This window comes from Nanorana parkeri, unplaced genomic scaffold (genome assembly GCF_000935625.1).
Source record: "Nanorana parkeri isolate BGI_ZX_2015 unplaced genomic scaffold, ASM93562v1 scaffold358, whole genome shotgun sequence".
Lineage (NCBI taxonomy): Eukaryota > Metazoa > Chordata > Amphibia > Anura > Dicroglossidae > Nanorana > Nanorana parkeri.
Window position 1 is genome coordinate 343,810 of NW_017306626.1, and position 7,146 is coordinate 350,955.

The following is a 7,146-nucleotide window of genomic DNA, read 5'->3' on the forward strand; positions in this document are numbered from 1 at the left end:
CCAGCCCTTCGGAGAACAAACTGCTACCTGCTACAGCCAAATATTTCACATTTTCACTCCACTCCACTGCCATTATTCTGCACCCCAGTTCCTATGTTTTTGCATAGTTGAGTTGCTTAGTCTTGTTTCCACATTAGAGGCAGTGACGTACCGTGCCTTCTGTGCTGGGTGAGGCATTCCCCAGCCAGCCATAGCTTCACCCTGTCCCACTGAAGCTCCACCCCATCCCACCAATGCTCCACCTCCATGCAGATGAAGCCCCACCCCCAGCTCGGTAACCAAGCTCACCTGGGGAGGTAGACCCACAGAGCTAGGTCAAATGCGCTTTTTCCCTTCTAATGGGGGAGGGAAGCCCATGCACAGAAAAGGCGATAAGGTCTCCTCAGATCACAGGTACCAGAATAAATCCAGGTGGAAAGAGAAAAAGGACAAGTGCGTAACATCCAATAAAATGTAATTTATTAAATAAAAAATGTGTACTCACAAAGGTGTAAACAGTACAGGCATTGGGCATTGCTGGATTAAGCCAGCAAGGCAAATGGCAGCAAAGCGATGAAAACGCCCACTTGTCCAGCTCAGCTCAGTGCAGTGAGGATTTCCCTGCTGTGTAACGTGTAACAAACCGCTCTGAATGGAGAAAATGGAATGCAAGGCAGAAAAAACTGTCAGCTTCATACTTGGAGCTGACAGCTTTTTCCTCCATAATACTAGGTGAGGCTCTGCCTCCCCTGACCGCACGTTCCCTGGTTGGAGGTATGGCTTTTTGGCCGCAAAGCAAATTTGTATGCGTGGTGTAATTTTTAAAATAGGGCCTACTCCAACTGCCTGCAGCATTCCACGGAGGAGGGGATATTGGTCCTGGGTATGAGACAACAATCACTTAAGAGGGAGGCTCTATTATGAGCTGTACAAGGGGAAGCATTAGATGATAAGTACCACATGGTTAACATCAACTGGGATATAGCTATCTACTTCCTACTCTAGTAGAGTGTTATGTGATCTGCATAAAATTTAAGTACTCTAGTGGCAACAACATCATTAATGATTACCCCAGATTCCTGGTATTTTAAAGATTACCCCTACATTGGATTTGAATCTGCAGAATATAAAGGTGTTCACCTATATATACAATACAGGTTACAGCAACCAGCTCTTTGATGTTAACATCTCTTTTTTTTTGCATATATCTATTGCTAGCAAGCAGTAGATTTATGCAAAAAGTAAAAAAAAAAAGTGATTTAAACTTACCTATGTCTTCGCCGCGTGCTCCCGTCCGAAAATCCGAAACTGTTTGGGCGGCCGCAAAGCATCCTGGGGCGGGCGCATGCGCAGTCCGTATTTTTGGCTGGGAGACGAGGAGAGATGCAAGGTAAGTCTATGGACGCGTGCACCCGCATGCAGATATCGTGGGACAGGAAGTGCCAGCAAGCAAAGAGGAGTCAGCGCTGGATCAGAGACCCGCAGCAGCGCTAGAGAAGAGAAGATCGGATTAAGAGGCATCATTTAAGGTAAGTGCTGACGTTAACACCACTGGGGTTTTTATTTTTTACTATATAATGAAAAAAGTACCGAAAATGTTGAAAAAAAAACTGTTTTCCCTACGTTATGTTATAAAACAATTATTATTATTACCCACATTTTTGGTAAAATATCAAAGTCGGGGTCACGTCGGGTAAATAGACACCAAACATGGCAAGCTTTAAAATTGCGTGCGCCCGCAAAAACTACCATACCCAAAATTGGCCATAGGCGACGCTTTAAAAGCTTTTACCGTTCATCAGTTTAGTGTTATCAGTGATTGATGGCCCTAAAATTATTGCTCTCACTGCGACGTTCGCGGCGATATGTAACATGTGCGGCGTAATGGATGCAATCGTCATTTCCGCACGTAGGCGCACTCGACGCGTGTTTGCATGTGTATGTGGGGGGCGGGGGACTACATTTTTAAAAAAATTACTTTTATATGTGACTTTTCATTTTTTTATATTTTTTTTGTAACTATTTCTTTTAAACCTTTTTTTTCACTTAACTTTATTGCTCTCACATAGGGGACTAACAATCCCCCTTTGTGATAGCCAATTTGCAGTGACAGGTCCTCTTTATGGAGACATCAGGTGTCTGTAATACCCCTTATGTCACCTAGGGAACCCCAGAGATGCTGATGAAGCAGAGACATGCTTCACCAGCTTCTCTCCGGTTTCTGTACCGGAGAGTGACAGAGGAATGCGGAAGTGATGTAATACACATCACTTCCTGCATTCCGACGAAGAGATCAAACGGAGATCGTGTACTGAACTCCATTTGATCTCCGGCCGCAGTGCTGCTGTGCTGGTCCCGGGCTCACACTGGGGCCTGCGACAGGGGGGGGGGGCGCACACCCGCACGTCTCTACAGATGCCCAAACGCTTGTATATAAACAGCCATCACTGTAGAGGAACTACAGTGAAAAAGCTAAACACACAGTTTAAATGTACTAATCCAAAATATTACCAAATCTTCTCTTTTGGCCTGTGACACCACTATTCAAGCTTTGCAGCTTCTGGTGTCTTCTGCACATTTGACTGTGGCATAGCATCATCACACCGCTGAGGTCCTTGCAGGGTTCTCCTCTAGCTGCAAGCTACATAAAGGCTTTCTACCCATCAAACCTCCATGTACTACATATGATGGGTCAACACTGAGCCTGCTTGGCAGTTTTGCTGCGCTGCCTGCACTGTTTGGATATTCACAGGATGTCCTATACTGCTGCATTTGAATTGTTCATACAAGTCAATATGAATGTAAAACACAAGTCAGAAGGAAACCGGAAGTAGGTCAAAAGCAAGTTAGAAACAACTTAAACTAAAAGGCATTTTCCTTCAATGCATGCTGTGTTTGACTTCGGAGTGTGATGTTTAAGTACACAGTCCTGATAGATTTCAGGAAAGTTATGTCAGCAGACAAATAACACTACAATAGTGTTTGAGCAGTTGATGCAATCATATATTTTCAAAGATTATTTAATCCAAGTAAATAAAAGGTATTTACTGTAAGCACCTAGGGCAGGGTATTAAAGTTAAAGTGGATCTTAAAATGGATGACATTTAGTTTGCAAAAGCACCGTGTATGATAAATAACTGCTGTGTTTCTTTTTCTATCCAATACAATTTACCTTTTTTTTCATATCAGTGCTGCTGATCTCCTCTAGCTTTTTTCAGCTGGCAACTAATAATATGTAGAGTCATATTTACTTAAGGTTGAAGCATTATTTTGATCCAACTACCTTTAACTACCTTTGGGGATCAGAAAGCATTGTAGTGCAGCCAAATTAGCAAATGTGGCATGGAGAGGTTTGTTTTGCCTTTCTCCTAAACAAAGCTGTAGGTGGTTGAACCTAATGGACACCAGTCTTCTCAACTGTTGTCTTATTAACTACGAAACATAACAGGAGATACATATTAATTGGGCAAACTGAAGTTTGTGCTTGCCCACAGTTCTACTTTAATTTGTTACACATGATCAGTCAGGATTTAGTAATTGTACTAACTTTGGGCACAAAAGCAGGCATTGCCATTGTAGTAGACATGTGCGATTCGTTTCGTTCCGAATCGAAATTCGGACGAATTTTCGGAAATTCGGACATTCGGATGTATCCGAATTCCGAATTACAGACATAACGAATGCAAACGAATCCGAATTTCCATTTCCGAAATTCGGTAGCGTTAGTACGAACGTTCGTTTCGTTTTCTGTTCTTATTCGTTTCTTATTCGTTTCGTTCGTTGGAGCAAAGTGACATTAGAGAAGGAGAAAAATATTTTTTCCCCCTCAAATGTCACTTTTGCTGCAAACGAACGAACGAAACGAATAAGAACAGAAAACGAAACGAACGTTCGTACTAACGCTACCGAATTTCGTCCGAATCCGAATTGACTTTCACACCCGAATCCTGAAAAACGAAATAACACAAATCCGAATTTAAAACGAAACGAAACTAAACAAATTTTTTGGCAGTGCACATGTCTACATTGCAGCAAGCCCTTACCTCACTGTCCTAGGTGCTGAAACACCAGCACTATAGTAAGTACATCACTGGTCCTCCTCTAAGTATCTTTTTCACAAAGCCACTTCCAGTTATGTAAAAGTGAATGGTCAAAGTACCTCTTTGATTCTTGTATCCACCGGGGTAAACAGACATTAAATGCATCGTTTGGACCATGTCACACTTGCCACTTTGTGATGAAGGCTGTTATCAGTGACAATCTCTCTGCTTACTAAACACTGGTACGCCTCACCTTGATTATGCAGTCCAGTTTTGGTCACCAAACCTTAGATGTTCTTCAATTACAAAGAAATCAGTGAAGGGCAACAAAATAAGAATATTGGAGAACCCCAGATATGAGGAATGACCACATAGAATACACTTATTCACTCTGGAGAAGAGGCACATAAGAGGGGATACGATCACAATGTAAACATATATCAAAGTTGACTATAGTAACTGTAATAAACTGTTTAGGGTCCCTGAAGATGACACACGGCCACAATTGGAAGATGAAAGAAAGGAGTTTTAAACCCCAAACCATGTAATATTTTGCTGCTTACTATTAATTAATTGTGGTGGCTGCACTAGTTTTGTTTTTTTTTAATGCTTATTCACCTTTATTTTTACCTGGTGATCCGGCCAGTAACACACTTAACACACACACTGTCCAAGGGTTGCTCGGCTCTATGGAGGAGCAAAGGAGCTACCCTTGAACAGCAGCAGTGTCACTCTGTGGAGGGGATAGTGTAAGATGAAATAACAGATTTAGATGGACTTGGCCAGGGCTGCTGACAGGGGGTACAGGAAGCCTCCTGCACTGGGCCAGGCCCCATCAAGTCAGGCAGGGGGGGAGGGGGCTGTACCTAGTATGGGCTACCTGTAGAGAAGGAGGATGGTCCCGCCCACTTGCCATGGTAACCAGCTGATTGGCAGGCTCCCCTCCTTCCCTACAGGGGCGAGCGGGTGGTACTGTTTGCTGGACAGACCTATCAGGGTCCTTTCTGCTGCCTGGGTTGTGCTGATCAGCTACTGAAAGGACCAGTGACTCTCAGCACATTTGGCTCCACACCCTCCACAGCCCATGGTATCAGGAGAAGGAGTCCTAGCATGAGGTAAGCTGCAGGGGGTGAGCAGCTTATCAGAGGTGGGCAGTGTAATATGAGGGATGTAGAGGGTGTGGAAGTTAACAGTGTTGGAAGAGAGTGGCAGACATAAACCCTCTTAAAATACTGTTAACTTCTGTATTATCTACATCCCTCTTATTACAGTGTTCACCTCTGCACCTCTTCCAAGCAGTGTATGAAGGGGGTGCAGATGTGAGAAGCCTTAGAAAAGGGTTGCAAGGGGTGCAGAGGTAGGTAGTGTAGGAAGAGGGATGCTGGGGGTGCTGAGGTGAGCGGTGTAGGAAGAGGGATGCTGGAGGTGCAGAGGTGAACGGTGTAGGAAGAGGGATGCCAAGTGCAGAGGTGAGAAGTCTAGGAAGAGGGATGCTGGGGTGCAGAGGTGAACAGTGTAGGAAGGGGAGTGCAGAGGTGAGAAGTCTAGGAAGAGGGATGCAGGGAGTGCAGAGGTGAACAGTGTAGGAAGAGGAATGCATGGGGTGCAAGAATGTATATGCAGGTGGGGCTTGTATATGGGTTGAGCACAAGGGGGCCCCATAATCTTGTATTGCCCAGGGGCCCCATCTATTGTCAGTCCACCCCTGCTCCAAATCTCTGCTCCAAAATATCTGCAACAAATCTCTGCTCCAAAATACACTTTATTGCCAAAGATATTGGGACACCCCTCCAAATCAATGGATTTAGGTGTTCCAATCACCTCCATGGACACAGGTATATAAAATCAAGCACCTCGGCATGCAGACGCTTCTAGAAACATTTGTGAAATAATGGGTTGCTCTCGAGAGCTCAGTGAATTCAAGTGTGGTACCGTGATAGGTTGCCACCTGTGCAATAAGTCCATCCGTGACATTTCCTTGCTACTAAATATTCCATGGTCAACTGTTAGTGGTATCATAAGAGAGTGGAAGCAACTGGGAACAACAGCAACTCAGCCACGAAGTGGTAGGCCATGTAAAATGACAGAGCGGGGTCAGCACATGTTGAAGTGCACAGTGCACAGAAGTGGCCAACTTTCTGCAGAGTCAATAGCTACAGACCTCCAAACTTCATCTGGCCTTCAGATTGGCACAACAGTGCGTAGAGAGCTTCATGGAATGGGTTTCCATGGTCCAGCAGCTGCATCCAAGCCTTACATCACCAAGTGCAATGCAAAGCGTCAGATGCAGTGGTGTAAAGCACGCCACCACTGGACTCTAGAGAAGCGGAGACGTGTTCTCTGGAATGACGAATCACGCTTCTCTGTCTGACAATCCGATGGACATGTCTGGGTTTAGCGGTTTCCAGGAGAACTTGAGTGGCCTGCACAGAGTCCTGACCTCAACCTGATAGAACACTTTTGGGAGGAATTAGAGCAGAGACTGCAAGCCAGGCCTTCTCGTCCAACATCAGTACCTGACCTCACAAATACGCTTCTGGAAGAATGGTCAAACATTCCCATAGACACACTCCTAAACCTTGTGGACGCCTTCCCAGAAGAGTTGAAGCTGTTATAGCCGCAAAGGGCGGGCCAACTCAATATTGAACCCTACGGACTAAGACTGGGATGCCATTAAAGTTCATGTGTGTGTAAAGGCAGGCGTCCCAATACTTTTGGCAATATAGTGTATCTGCTCCAAAAGCTCTACTACAAATCTCTGCTCTATAATCTCATGAGCCTGGTCAGTGTGGTAGTACATAGTGGGGCATAGTGGGGCATGAGTCTCATAGTACATATGATCATATGTGTGGGAAGCATGAGCCTGGTGAGTGTGTGGTAACATACCATGATGTTTGTGTGGGGGGCGGGGGGCATGCGCAAGGTGAGTATGGTAGTTCATACCATGATATATGTGGGGGGCATGAGGTTGGGGAGGGTCATAGTAGATAGGATCATATGTCTAAAGAGAATGATCCTGGTGAGTGTCATAGCATTGTTGTATACAATCATACATGTGGGCAGCATATGATTACATTTCTGAGGACCATGGAGAGTGATATACAGCCACATCTCTATACAGTGTATA